Here is a 16,647-nt window from a genome sequence, read left to right as displayed (position 1 = left end):
AACAATTCCCCTAGGACTGAAGTCTGCTATAGGAGCAAGTCAAGCCAAAGGGGATGGGCATCTCTGGCTATGCTCCACTCCAGACGCTTCTGAAGCTCCACTACAGACACTCCTGCAGCTCCACTACAGACACTCCTGAACCAAACCTTCTGGGCGCCACACTGGCTCGAGTTCTTCCCCACCACTTCCTTAAGCAGATCTCCCTGGCAACTCAAGTGTCCGTGATGCTCAAGGGGTCTCCTTCTACTGGGAAACCAGAGGCCCATAGCATGAGTGGATGGCTCCTTGCCAGTTCAACTCACCCCTTCCGCAGGAGTTATTAGGGGCCAAGAATAAGTTCTGGTGCCCAGTAGCCCAGTGCATGGTCCCCGGCTTTCTTCCAGTTCAGCCTAGCATCTGTCTTCTCTCCATTCACTGTCAATGCCTTCCTTCTGAAGATCTGCTAGAAGTGCACCAGTCTTTCTGATGTCCTGGTCCCCCAGTGGGAGACGTTCTTCCTGGCTTCATCTAATCAGCATCTTGGAGCAGGAATCCACACTTTTTTTAATAGCAACTGTATAATCAATGTCTAGTTCTTAAAGAAAATAAATACTGAATAAACTAATCCTGCTATTATTTTGATTAAGTATGATAGAAATTATTTATGGAAAGTTGACATCTTTTTGATAGCAATGTATATTTGGAAATAGAGGAAATCTTGACATTGATTCAAATAAAAATATGTCTGTTAGCAGCATTTTAAATATAATTTGTATATTTCTTGCATGTTGTTCATATCCCATGTTTGATATTACACCCAAGTAAGTTATTTAATCTCCTTATTTTCCTGCTTATAATAGTAATTTTCTCTCTTATTTTTATCTTTAAAAAATATAAAATTTCCAATATCTACAACTACAATTACATATTTTCTCCTATTATAAGTCATAGTTATTTTGCTCCTGGTATGAATCCAAGTGGATATTCCTTTAAATGAGCTATTGCATTCAGATTGTTAATTACTTATTGAGATTTTTAAACAATTGTTACACACGAAATTTGACCAGAGGGTTATTTTTCACAGTATCTAAGTCTGGTCAAGTTTGTATAACAATCTCATGAAAGCATTTTGAATTTTTTCCCACTTTTCTATATTCTGGACTCTCTTAAATAGCATTAGAATTTGCTTTGTGTTTATGACTTTCCATGGACATGATGCTTTGTAATGGGGCATGGGGAATAGTTTACACATTTGAATACATGTGAAATTGACTTCTTTAGGGTTTTACATATTTTAGGGAGTCAGTTTCAGAGAAAATAATTGATTGTCTAGGTTATCAAAATGACCTGAATTTTACTGAAGAAATTAGTCTCTTATTCTTTTATCAGTGATGATCCTCATTCTCATTTCTTCTTTGTGTATTTGTAGATGCTCTCATTTCAATTGATTGAATTGTTTGTTTATCAATTTAACTTTACCTTTTTAAAATTAAATTGAAGAATTAGTTTACATGTGTCTTTACTATGGATATCATTTTTTTCTATTTTGGGGTACCTGAATATATTTCATCCCACTATAACTTTGTTGTTATTAGAATTATCTTACTGTTCTTTCACTTATGTATGACTTGTAACTGTATAAATTTATTATCATTTATTCCAATTATTAAAACAGGTATGTTAGAAAGGAAGAAGTTAATTTTTTCCTGTTTGCAGACAATATGATCTTATATATAGAAAACCCAAAAGAGTCCACCAAAAAACCGTTAGAACTAATAAATGAATTCAGTAAAGTTGCAAGATACAAAATCAACAATAAATGGTGCTGGACAAACTGGATATCCATACGCTGAAGAATGAAATTTGAACTTTATTTCACACTGTATGCAAAAATAAACTCAAAATGAATTAAATGCTTAAACATTAGATCAAAACTATAAAGCTACTAAAAGAAAACATAAAAGAAAACTTCATGAAATTGGTGTGGGCAATGTTTTTTTGGATAGGACCCTGAAAGCACAGGTAACAAAAGCAAAAGTAGACAAATGGAATTGCGTCAAACTAAAAAGCTTCTGCACAGCAAAGGAAACCATCGATAGAGTGAAGAGACAACTCACAGAATAAGAGAAAATATTTGCAAACTGTACACCTGATATCCAAAATATACAAAGAACTCAACTTAATAAAAAGAAAATAAATAACACGATCAAAAATGGGCAAAGAACCTAAATAGACATTTCTCAAATGAAAACATCAAAATGGAAAACAGATTCAGGAATTAGAAATGCTCAACATCACTAATCATCAGGGAAATGCAAATTAAACCACAATGAGATATCACTTCGTACCTCTTGGAATGGCTATTATCAAAGGGATGAAAGATCCCTGTTGGTGAGGATGTGGAGGAAGGGGAAATCTTTTATACTTTTGTTAGGGATGTAAAGTAGGAAAGTCATTATGGCAAGTAATATTGAGATTCCTAAAATAATTAAAAATAGAATTATCATATGACCCAACATTCCCAGTACTAGGTGTATATTCAAAGGAAATAAAATCTGTATGTCAAAGAGAAATCTGCCTTCTTATGTTCACCGCAACATTATTCACCATAGCCAAGATACGGAAACAACCTAAGTATCCATTAACAAATGAATGGATAAAGAATATCTGGTATATTCACACAATTCAATATTGCTTAACCTTAAAAAAGAAGAAATTCTTTCATTTGTAACAACATGAATGAACCTGGGGAGTAAACTAAGCTGGGCACAGAAAGACAAATACCACATGACCTTACTTATATGTAGAATCTGAAAATCTTGAGAACATAGAAACAGGGAGTATATTGGAAGTCTCTAGAGCCTGGGGGATGGAGGAATTGAACAGTTGTTCAAGGACACAAAATTTTAGTTAGGAAGAGATACATTAATATGCACATCAATATTTCTCTACAATAATTGGTGACTGCAGTTAATGACAGTATATTGTATACTTGAAAATGACTACTAGAGTAAATTTTAAATCTTCTTAATACAAAAAAGACAAAACAATAAACATGTATATTCGTTTGAGAAAGTTCCTTTGAGACTTTCTTGATGTGTAGGCCTTAAATACTAATGGACTATGCTATCATTAATGTTTACTGTAACTATTACTTCTTATAATTTCTCTCTCTTCATTTCTCAGCCATATTTTGTTGCATTAATTTGTAATATTTACCTTAAACATTATATACCTGTATGCATATAAGCATATAAGTTAATAATTTAAATAAACCAATTACTAATTATATTATTTTCAATAGTTAATTAGTTTCCTAATTTTAATGATTTATTACAAATTAAATTATTAATATATTTAAATATATGCTGTATTTAAATACATATGTGTATTTACAATTTTTAAAATTGTTTTGAATTTAAATGTTATATATTAATATCTAACACAAAAAATAAGAGTTCATGTTTTTACATTAGTTTTTGTCTCTCCCCTTTCTCTTTCAAAATTGCTTTATCAGTTGTGATCTTCTCCAGTTTATATAATTTACATATTGTTCAGTCACCAGAGGTTCAAAGATTGCTTTAGTCTTATTCCTAAAACGAAACTAAATCAATATGCAGTGCCCGTCGTCCTTCTGTTTTTTATTTTTTTTAACTTTTATTATAAGTTCGGGTACAAGTGCAAGATGTGCTGGTTTGTAACATAGGTAGACGTGTACCATGGTTTTTAACCGCACAGATCATCCCATCATCCAGGTATTAAGCCCAGTATTCATTAGCTATTCTTCCTGATGTTCTTCCTTCCCCTAACCTCCCACAGGTGCCTAGTGTGTGCTGCTCCTCGCATGTGTTCTCCTTGTTCAACTCCCACTTATAAATTAGACCATGCAGGGTTAGGTTTTCTCTTCCTGCATTAATTTGCTGAGGATAATGGCTTCCAACTCCACCCATGTCCCTGCAAAGGACATGATCTCATTCTTTCCTATTGCGCGTAATCTTCCATCGTGTATATGTACCACATATTCTTTATCCAGTCTATCATTGATAGGCATTTGGGTTGATTCCATGTCTTTGCTATTGTGAATAGTGCTGTAATGAACATACGCACGCATGTGTCTTTGCAACAGAATAACTTATATTTCTTTAGGTATATACCTAGTAATGGCATTGCTGGGTCAAATAGCATTTCTGCCCTAGGTGACGTAGTTTGCTACATCATTAAATAACTGATATAGAGGAGGTCACCTTTAACTTGTCATTTAATTAGCATTATTTGAATATGAGATTCCTAGAATACACAATATATTACATAAATACTAGTTTATAATGTAAAAGTTCATTAACATGTGTTTTGTATACTAATTATATGATTTTGTTTCTACTCTACTTAAACTCTCATTACAATTTTCAGTTTTCCCCTGAAGGGAGAGTTGGGAAATTTAAAGTGGAAGAATATAAAGTAGTTAGTCCAAGGACTATAATATAATAGACCTAAGGAGCAGTTCCTGCCTTCAACCAGATTTAGGAAGCATACTTTCTCTTAATTATGAAAATTACTACTAAAGCAATTTTGTTTATGTTTTCGTTCATATTCTTTCCTGATTTAATTATTTTAATAAATCATGTCAATAGTTATTTGACTGAAAAACTGGCCAGACATTAGTACATTTGCTTGGATTCTGGTGCCAAGTGAAATAAAATTAAAGCAGATTTTTCTTTTGATGAAACGCTGTAAGAATTAGTAAAGTTACTGCTTTCTCAGCTGATTCATTAATTGACCTCAGTTAGAAGTTTTGCCAGGAGGAGTAATGACTGCACAATTGACCTTGATGATTAATCCACAAAAGGGTACAAAAGCAAAGGCAAAGAAGATAAAGGGGAAAAATAAAGCCTTGCTGTCTTTCATTTTTCATTCACTGTCAACCTATAGGTCAGTCAGGCAATGAAAATCTCTCATTTTTCATATATAAAACTAAATTCCAACTCAGAAACAAAAGCTTAAAAGAAGCAATTTGTCAAAAAAATGAGTCAAATATCGTCTGATTTATGTAATATTTAAATGTTTGCTAATGGAGAAAACACCTGCACACATGAAAACAGATAAAAAGTGTTACAAATTAACTACATTCAATCAAATAAAATTCTCTTCAAAATAATTTCTAGTCTATATTCAGATTTTCTTACCAATTCTTATTTAATATGGTTACTTTCTGATGAAAAATAGATTATATTACAAAATGAATTAATAAAATAAGGGTCAACATTTTTAAGTAATTAATTTATTTATTGAGTCATTAATCATCCTGAAGCCAAAGATATGTTAGAGTTAATACTGAGATATACAAAAACGAATAAAATATAGTCATATCTGCCCTCTAGGAATTCAGTCATGGAGTATAGACAAACAGATGACACCTCAGTTACAATGGTTGTTATGAGTGCTACCCTACAGACACATAAATTTTATCCAGTGGCATAGAAACTCTGAACTTTCTCTTTCTGAAATTTTAACAAAAGCTTTATAGGTCAGAAGTTCTCAATAGGAGCTTTACATTTAGATAGATATTCAACACTCACAAAGTAAGCAAGAGCATTCAAGACTGTATGTTTCGTCAATGCAAAAACAAAGTTCGTGCATTATGTCATATTCTGAAAATTATAGGCTTTAATTTGACTGAAGCACAGTAGGAAGGATCAAAAACTGCTTACAATGAATTTAAAGATTTAGGTAGAAGCTAAATGATAGAACTCTTCCTCCCTCTCTACCCCATTGAAATAAAATATTGACAGTGCTCTGTGAACAAGAAAAGTCAGTGAAGATTTGTAAAGAAACATCAAAATCAGATTTGCATATTAGAAAATTCATACTCCTAGTGTTAAAGTGTTATGCGGCATTAAAAAAATCATGAAAATTCTTTATTCTATATAGATCTGTTTAAATATTTGGTTTTAAAGATGAACTGTTAAGAAAAAGTGTCTATATTTTTCCAGTGTCATTATTCATAAAAGTTTTATCTAGAGAGACATAAATCAATAACAGCTTACAGAGAGATTGCCATGACATGGGCAAAGTGAGTACTTAGTTAAGATGATCAAGGAGGTGACATGGTCAAGCGATTGAATGAGAGGTGCAGCCCAACCTCTGGAAAAACAGAGAGCCAGTGAGAACTGGGCTGTGCAGAGTAGGCAGGAAAACCACCTGCTTATAACTGTTTTTCATATACCACAAGCCTCCCCAGGCAGTCTCAGCAGGACAAGAGGAAACAGGAGCAGCCAGCCAAAGGGACTTCTTGGCTGCACATATGTGTGAGGCGGGTTGCAATGTTAATTGGCAATTTTGAGTTTTTCCAGCACACAGAGATGGAGAGTTACTTGTGCAGATTACTTAATCAATTATATAAAATTTTTAAAGTTACATTTTTTATTCATATCTCTTTGAAGGGTGTATTTCTGCCACACAGCATATGCCACTTCATTCCATTATGATAAGGAAGAAGGAAGCCTTTCATCATTTAGCTTCTATCTAAATCTTTGAATGCGTCATAAGCAATTTCAACCCTTCCCACTGTGTTGCAGTGAGAAGGCTGTAACTTTAAAAATACGCCATGATACATTAACTTCATGTTTCTGCATGTTTTTGCCAGGCCTGTGCTACGCACTTTACGAGCTCTGTGACCTCTGAATCTCTTTTCTCCTTCTCACTTAACTACTGTTAGAATTACTATTCTTTTAAGTGAAAGAACTAATGTTTACATAGGGAAAATAATTGTCCAAGGTTGCAAGTAAAAAAGCATAGCTTTGGATCTATGAAATCAAATTTCAAATCTTAAAATCTTAAAACTACCTTTACCATATACAGGAGGTTAATACAAGTAGAAAGCATAATTAAATGTCTCCTAATGAAGCTCCACTAGGTCAGAACTAGGTTTCTCTACATCCTCCTGCATTCCTGAGCAGATGAGTGTGCATTAAACACTTAGGTATTTAAAATACGTTTGTTCAATGAACAAATGAACAAAGAATCTTCTTCTTCAAGCACACAAGTGAGGATCTTGACAAATATAATTCTTTTTCTCCCTTTTTTCCATAAAGAACTGCATTTACATGCAATCTGTTTATCAACACACTTTCCTCAGTTATTTATCTTCAAAGCAATCGCAGATTCTTATTGAAGAATTTGTTGCGTACTTCTCATTGCACAACTCATTATTGATTCTCCTCAAGCTTTAAATACTTGAAATAATCAGGTAGATGTACCTTTGGAGGAAGAGCTTGGATATGAGTACCAAAGAAATTTCACGTTCTAACATTAATTAATGATGAATTATGCCCACATTACTTAACAACATACATTTACAAAATGTATATAAACATAAAACGTTACCAATTTGTTTCCTGGTAGAATTTACAAGGACTTCACTAAAAGACTGTGCTTAGATGAATTTAAAAGACAACAGCTGCATTTGGGAAAACTCTGAAAAGCATGCAGAATCCTGTAAGACAATTAATGGACCATATGTAATGCACATTAGAAGTATTGTTTAAGGAATCATTAAATCAGACATTAAGCTGTGGTGGGTTATTGTTAAGTAACAAGAATAGTGTTATTATTTTCTTCCACTTGTTTTACCCTGGATATGCCTTCACTTCTCATGCTAGTAAAGTCTCATTTACTACAGAACATGGACTTATATGATTTGTGGAAATTACCTTCATATACTATATTTGTTTTTTATTGCTGCATAACAAATGACCATAAACATAATGGCTTACACCAACTCACTCACTTGGCTAAAATCAGTGTGTTGGCAGTGCTTTCCTTCTTTCTGTTGGCTGTGGGGCAAACCTGTTTCCTTGTCTTTCCCATTTTCTAGAGCCCATCCACAGTCCTTGGCTCATGATTCCCTTTCTCCACTTTGAAAGCCAAAAGTTTCATTTCTTTGTGCCTCTCTTTTGCAGTCACATCTACATTTGAATACAATTTTATGATTGCATTAAGACCACACAGATGATTAAGGATAATCTTCATCTTAAGGTCCTTAACCTTAATCACATTGGCTGTCTTTATCCATTGTTTGTTGCTATAACAAAATATCTAAAACTGGGTACTTTATGAAGAACAGAAATGTATTTCTTACAGATCTGAAGGCTGAGAAGTCCAAAGCCAAGAGCATCACATCTGGTGAAGGTCTTTGTATAGCATCATCCAATGGCAGAAAGCAGAAGAGTGAGGAAGTGAAAGGGGGCTGGACTGTTCTTTTTATCGGGAACCCACTACTGCAATAACTAACTTGCTCTTGTGATAACAATGTAAGTCCAGAGCTCTCATAATCACCTCTTAAAGTTCCATCTCTTGATACTGTTATCATTGGAGATAAATTTTCAACACATGAACTTTGGGGGACACAATTAAATTATAGCATTTTGCCTAGGACCCCCAAAATTCATGCCCTTCTCACATGCAAAATACATTCATTCCATCCCAATAGCCACAAAGTCTTCACTCATCCCAACACTAACTCAAAAGTCTAAAGTCATCTGAATCAGATATGGGTGAAACTTAAGATGTGATTCATCCTGAGGCAAATACCTCCCCAGATGTGAACCTGTAAAATAAAACAAATTATCTGTTCCCAAAATGCCACAATGAGACAGGCATAGCATAAACATTGCCATTCTAAAGGAGGAAAATAGGCCAAAAAAAAAAAAGAGTAAAGGCTCTAACTAAGTTTAAAATGCAACAGGGGAAACAACATTAAATGTTCATGCTGGAAAGTAATTTCCCTTTATTTTATGTCACCCATTCTCAGCACACTGAGGTGGCATTAGGCCCCCAAAACCTCTGGAAGCTCTACCACTATGGCTTTGTTGGACTTAGTCCACCAAGCAGCTCTCACAGGTTGGAGTCCAATGCCTGTAGCTTTCTCAGGCTGGAATTTCATGTTGGTGGCCCTACATTCCTGAGCATTCTGAAGTGGCCTCTCTCCCAGGACCTCAGTAGGAATTGTCCTAGGTGGGGCTCTCTGTAATTGTTCCATCCCTGCAAACGATCTCTACCTGGATCCCCAGACTGTCCACGATATCCTTTGAAATCTAGGTGGAGGCTGCCATGGCTCCAAAGCCCATACATTCTGAAGGGTGGAATACCACCAAGGTTTATGGATTGCACCCTCCAGAGCAACACAAGAGCCACACCTCGACCAGCTTGAGGCAAGGCTAGGGTGGTTGAAGTGCTCTGCTCTGGAATGCAAGGAGCTGAGACCTGAGGCTGCGCAGGGCAGTGAATGCTGAGGTTCCATGAGATTTCTCTGGAAATCTTGCCCTCAAGGTTTTACATTACCTGGGAGATCTCTGAAAATGACTTTGGAATCATCCTTCCATTGTCTTGACGAATAGTACCTGTTTCCCTTCTATCTATACTAGTCTCTTTTGTAAATAGTCTATTGGCTACATCCTCACTTTGCTCTCCTAAAGATACCTTTTTAATCTTTGCTTGGCCAGGCTATGAATTTTTCCATTTTTCCACTCTGCTTCCCTTTTAATTATAAATTCTGTCTTTAAACAATTTCTCACCTCTTTCACATTACACATGCAGTTAAAAGTAGTAATACAGTTCCTTCAATATTATACTCAAAAATTTCTCGCACCAGATATCCTAGTTTATCAGCTTTAAATTCTGCCTTCCACAAAGTCCTAGGACATGGGTAATTTCACCATGTTATTTGCAAATGTATAACAATGATGGTCTTTACTTTCGTTTTCAATACCTCGTTCCTCAGTACTATCTGAAACCTTGTATTGGTTCTTTCTCACATAAAGAAATACCTGAGACCAGGCAATTTATAAAGAGAAGAGCTTTAATTGGCTTATAGTTCTGCAGGATGTACAGAAAGCATGATGCTGGTATCTGTTCAGCTTCTTGGGAGGCCTCAGGAAACTTACAATCATGGTGGAAGGCAAAGGGGGTCAGACATATCATGAGGCTACAGTAGGAGCAAGACAGGGAGCGAGTGGGGAGGTGCTACACACTTTTAAACAGCCAGGTCTTACGAGAACTCACTCACTATCAGGATAACAGCACCAAGATGATGATACTAAACCATTCATGAGAAATCTGCTTCTATGATCCAATCACCTCTCACCCGGCCCCACCTCCAACATTGGGAATTACAATTTGACATGAGATTTGGGTAGGGACAGAAATCCAAACCATATCAGACCTCACAGAATGGCCTTTATTATTTATATTTCTACCAACTTTCTGATCACAACCACGTAAGTAATTTCTAAGGAGTTCCAGACTTTCCCCACATTTCTTGACTTCTTGTGAGTACTCACTAAAATTGCCCTGAACTCTGCATTCACAGCAATCTAAACTTTTTGTAACCTATTCTTCCAAAATTTTTCAGCCTTTACCCATTACCCAGTTTCAAAGCCACTTCTACAGATTTAGATACTTATTATAGCAACAGCGCCTCAACTCAGTGCTGATTTTTTTAGTCTGTTTTGTGCAGCTGTAATAGGACACCCGAGACTGGGTAATCTTAAAGAACAGAGATTTATTTCTTATAGTTTTGTAGGCAAGCAAACCCAAGATTGAGGGGCCTTTGTGCTGTGTTATCTCATGGTGGAAAGCAGAAAGGCAAGGGAGCCGGAGCAAAGGAGAGAAATGGAGCCAAACTCATCATTTTATCAGGGACCTACTCCTGCTATAACTAACTCTCTACTGTGATAACAGAATAAATCCATTCATGAAGGTGAGGCCTTTCTGACCTAATCATCTCCTAAAGGTTCCCCCTCTCAACACTGTTGCACTGGGGATTAAGTTTCTTCCACATGAACTTTGAGGGACACATTCAAACCACACTGAATGCAAAGTCCCTTCTGCCATTTAAAGTCACATATCAACATGTTCTAGGATTGTCATCTTTGGGGAGATACCAATCTGCCTACCCCATAAAGATTGTTTTCCATCCATATGAACAATGGATTTTACTCATATATATGTGAATCCTTCATCCATTTATATAGTTGTAAAAGAAGAGCAAAATAATTCTTAAGAATAACTACTCATACTACACAAGGAAATGTGTAAACTGGAGAAATAGCTATAGAATAAAGGAAGAAAGACAAAACCCTGCATAATGGCTAATTTTGTTTGTCAACTTGCATTGCTATAAAGAAATAACTGAGACTGGGTAATTTATAAGAAAATAGATTTAATTGGCTCATGATTCTGCAGGCTGTAGAGGAATCATGATGTTGGAGTCTGCTTGGCTTCTGGTGAGGGCTTCAGTAAGCTTTCCATCAAGCTTCCTGAAGGTTGGAAGGTTGGAAGGTTGGAAGGTTGGAATGTGGAAGGCAAAGGGGTAGTAGGCATCTCACATGGTGGGAGCAAGAGCAAGAGAGAAAGGCGAGAGATGCTAAACACTGTTAAACAACCAGATCTCATAAGAACTCACTCACAATCACAAGGAAAGCACCAAGAGGATGGTGCTAACCATTCACGAGAAATCTGTCTCCAGAATCCATTCATCTCCCACAAGGCCTCACCTCCAATATTGGGGATTACAATTCAACATGAGATTTGGTGGGTACATATATCCAAACTATACCAGAAGGCTATTAAGTTACTAGGCGATAGGAATTTTCCAGCTCCATTATAATATTATAGGACCATTATCTAATATGTTGTCCATCATTAAATGAAACATTGTTGTACAGCACATGACTGTATACATATTTGATTGAATCTGTTTCTCTGGAGAAGCTAAATGACCAATCTAAAGGCGTTTTTTCTTTTTAACTTTCAATCACCTTTGTACACAAACCTACCTTCAGCCTTAGTCAACTTACAAATGTCATCAAATAAAATTTAATTATCCTAAAAGATAAATTCCCTCATACCTCCTTTTAGCACAATGGACTCAGATTCATTTTGAAAGTAATGTGAAGTTTTTCCTATTGAATAACTAAGTGAATATGGGTTTTCTTTTGTTAGAAATATTAAGTAGTGTTCATTTTAAAAAGTTCAACTGAGATAGTATCATATACTCATACCTTGAGATTGTGCTTATATGATGAATTACACCATTGTCAGTAGAGATTAGCCTACTGTATATATCCTATCTTCTAATTCGTCCAATAACAATAATATATCTTCCTATTTCAAATTTCTTCTCTTTGCTGTTATGGAAGAAAATAAAAATTTTAAATACTTACCTGTACATAACAATACCTGAAAAAAATTAGCACTACAAATAATATCTCCAGAATTTTATATGCCTTCTTGAAAGTTGATGTAAAGTATAAGAAAACGTAATTTAAATTGTTAAGGTTAATGAAAATTGATTATTTATTTTAAAATTATGTCATCTTCTAGACAATCTTATCATTTTTCTATTTTAGCATTTTAGTATTTTTTGGCATAGTTGAAATAATTGTCAAGTAAAAAATAAATAATTCCTAGGGTGATTAAATATCAAATGTTTCGATACAGAGGAAAATAATATGCCTACAATTTTACATTGTATTTCAGATTAATAAAATCATCCAATAAGCCAATAAGGTAATTGCAATGTAGAATAAATTTTACATTTTATTTAAATATTTGTTATTTGTATTTAAAAAAAAATTCCCAAGAAAGAATACAAGCCATAAAAGATCAATCTTCATAAATAGTTATACATGCTCAAATAAATTTAATAACTGAAATTGGATCCACCAAACTTTGACAGTACTTAAATGATTAATATTTTCTGCATGGAAAAATAATTTAAAATAAGTGCATCATGTGCAAGCCAATCCTTGCTCTTAATATATCTGACAAATGTTGACTTCTCTATTGAATATTTATTATGCAAATGGATGTTACAGATAATTTTCAGATCTTATGTAGAACACTTTGTCTTTAGATGGCATTGGCATTGCTACCATATGAAGAAATTGGCTAAATCATTATTTTACATTTAGAACAAATGTACATTGAACAGACTGGAAGAAAGACTATTCATTCCTGAAATCATAAAAAAACTTGAAATAATTGTGTGCAAGTAAGTCTACAGCATATTTGAATTAGTTTTATAAGATTTGTATTTTATGCATATTAACACTTAGATATATATTTATACACATATACATGTGTATATACAAATACATATGATATTTTCCGTTTTATATGCATCTTGAAATGGTTTTATCTCAATTCCCAGGCCCTTGTTTAAGTAAAATATGGTCTGGAAACAGACAAGAATTAATAGGCTCAGGTAAATTAACATGCTGCAACAATGCCTCAGGTTTCATCAGTCTTAATGGATTTCTGCTCTAAACATTTATCTACAAAATAAGACATAGGTATTCCTACCCTTATAGGGCAGGTACTAACCTGGAGGTAAACACTTTGAAAAACACTGCATTAATTATTTAGGTAAAGCTACTCTTTAAGAACTATTCAATTCAATCAGTTCTAAAACTTACGTGAAAGGATAAGGCTGCTTTCAATTCCTAGGAGGTTTAAGCAATTAGCAAAATAGTTCCACCTGATTTTGCAAATTTGTATATACAGTCAATTGTTTCAGAAATTCCTAGAAAATATAGGCAGCTAGATACAGAGAGTAAAAGATTGATAAAGTCTTTCTTTTATGACATTAAATATGTTGATTATTCTACAGATAGACTGTAATTGTCACATGGTTTCTGTACAAACATGAATGCTGAGGTCTGCAAAGCATACAAACGTTCTTTTCAGAGTCTACATTACAATTAATTTGATCTCTTCAATATCAAGTCTAGCCACTATATGTGAGAGTACAAGTGGGCTGTATATGTGAATCTAATTCCCCTTCCATTACCTGCCTCAGCAGACTAATTGATTACATTCAATATCAAAACTTTTATCAAAGCTCTTTTTCAAAAGTCCCCAAGCAATCATGGACAATTGCATTGCTAGCATATTTCCCAAATCCCCATTCCCTCTCAAGCACTTCTGTAACCAGCTGGAAAAAAACAGGCAGTTATGCAAGTTAAAAATACAACTTAATAAAAAAAATCAGAATAAGGACATTAAATATCGCATTCCTAGAGATTCAAAAGACAGAATCTTTTCTTTGTCTATAACTTATACACATGGCTAAGGTAGAGCACCACTTCTAGGGTGCTTCCCAGGGCCTTAGTGTTAAGTGTCATATATTTATTTCTTTGTAGTCCATGGATGCCTCAGTCTTAATATTCCCTCTCTTGTTCCTCCAAAATAAGGTTCAGAAAAAAAAATATATATATAAGGACCTATCCTACTCTTTTAAAACTAGAAGATATGAATAAGCAAAGTCAGAATCAATTATTCCAAAATAAAACTTGGATACCAGTGAGGACTAGTACAAAGAAATTCAAATGACTAAATGTGGAATTAATAACAGAGTCATAGAGCCAAACATTTTAAAACCAGCTCAACTACATAGAAAATGGCCAAGAAGTTGTTATGAGGGCAGGTGTGGGCATCCTTAAAAAATGATTTCAAACTCAGTAGGTTTTTATGAGTAAACTTCTGGGTTAAATTGCTGTGTCCGTATGATAGCTTGACACATGAAAATAGAATGCAGCATACGGCCTAGGGGAGTTAGGGGTAGCATGCAGTCAAGGAAGATGAGAAGAATTTGTATTTCCAAGGCAATTGAAGATAGGAGAAAGTGGATTTGATTGACGTGATAATATTTGACCAGTGCTAGCAAGCAATCTTTCAATTTTCATCAGAAGCAGATGGCATGAATGTGTCAGATGGAAAGCCAGGTGGCATTTAGAAATCACATTTTATCTCTGAGAACTCAGTTTCTATTAGCATATAATAGGTAACTCTCTTGACATATTGTCAAGTGTCCTATTGAGCTTTTTGCATGTTCTACTCTCCCTCAATACTGTCCTCGTACTGATTGAACATTGCCGTTTAATGGCAAACTTGTTGCAGGAAAGTAGCAGGGTGGAAGGTAAATGTATTAAGTTGGTACAAAAGTAATTGCCGTTTTTGCCATTACTTTCAATGGTTTCTAAAGGATAGAAATATATGCAGTGATTTGCTATGGTAAAGCATTATTACCACCAGAGAAGATGTACGGTTGGTAGTTTTCAATTTCATTTTAATGCAATTGTAATGGTGTAGACATTTTCCCAAGGTCCACTTGACATTTCTATATAGCAAATGGACTTAGAGTAATGGCTAATGGACAGGCAACTACCAACAGAGTTTTGAACACTATTTATCAATATTTTGATACAACCTGAATGACTAGTTGTAATAAAATAGTTCTGGGGGGTAGAAAAATTATTTAATAAAACCAGATAAATTTGCTGAGGTAAACCAAAGAGAGGATATGTAGATTTCTATAGAGACCACATCCCAACAAAAATCATTAGTGGTGTTAGATTGTTTATAAATGTCACTGTGACAATATCATAGGTCACTCAGCATGTGAATGGATATAGTAACTTTTGAGCCTATCTATGTCTGGGACACATGTATAGCAGGACATTGACATACTATTCCATATGCAGAGCCATCAAAAGATCTAGTGAAGCATACTTAACATTTTTAATATATTACATTTAGTTCAGAGGATACATATCTCCTGTGAGTAAATTGTTGAAGTACATTTACATAGCTACATGTAATCATTAAATCATGATTGCATAATTTAAATGACTCATTCTGGATCTTAGCAGGGGGCTGGTATGAGCATTGTTTTATTTTAGGTACATGATATCTCTTATCGTCTGCTATGGCTGAAAAACTACAAATGCCTATGTGTGATGAACTCAATGTTTTTTTGACGTTCTACTTTAGTGAAAAGACACATGTTCAACAGTCCTCTTTCGGTACTACTGGAGACAGAGCAAAACTCTGAGGAAAAATATATATTCACTTCATAAATGTGACATTTCTTTTTTGCTTATGCTGTTACCAGTTTCTGGGTTCAGATGTTAAAGAAATGAGGCACCAAGCCTCATAAAGTCTAGTCAACACATTATCAATCAATGCTTCATGTGTTCCGGTTTCCACCATGTAACTGACCTCTACTGTGTATAGCAAGCTTAGTTAGTTATAGGATCATTGATCTTCATATCTCCCAGAGTCATCCTGAGAACATTTTTGGTCTTTGTGTTAGGGTGGCAGTAGGGGGGCGGGGGTATATGGATTATAGTACACCAACATCAAGGCATAGATAAACAGGTCATGAATTACTTCAATGCTGTGCCTGAAGCTGATGGAAAGCACCAGAGACTCAAGTCATTCTTGATTTATGGCTTCACTAGGGGGAAGTGTTTTGACTGATGTTTGTCTTGTCACTAAATGCCTGTACCTCTTATCGAGTTAACACATGCAGGTAGTAATTTAATCACAAATTATTCATGGCACAAACATTGAGATAGGCATTGCTTACTTTTATCTCAATGAGGGTGCAATGTATATTCCAGAGAATCTAGCCTTTGTTGCTTTTAATTTTTGTAGACGGGTTTTCCTGAGAGGTTTGTTTGTTTTGGTGGGCGTAAGGGACAAAGCTAGGTTCGAAATAAGACCAAATTAGTTCCTCCATTACTGGAAGCCTTCGGAGTTCTTAGTAATGGCTCTGATGGTGTTCAAACTGAATTCTCATAATTGAAATTACATTTATCCAAAGAC

This window comes from Pongo abelii, chromosome 3 (genome assembly GCF_028885655.2).
Source record: "Pongo abelii isolate AG06213 chromosome 3, NHGRI_mPonAbe1-v2.0_pri, whole genome shotgun sequence".
Taxonomy (NCBI): Eukaryota; Metazoa; Chordata; class Mammalia; order Primates; family Hominidae; genus Pongo; species Pongo abelii.
The sequence above is the reverse complement of the archived record's forward strand: the minus strand, read 5'-3'. Positions refer to the sequence as shown.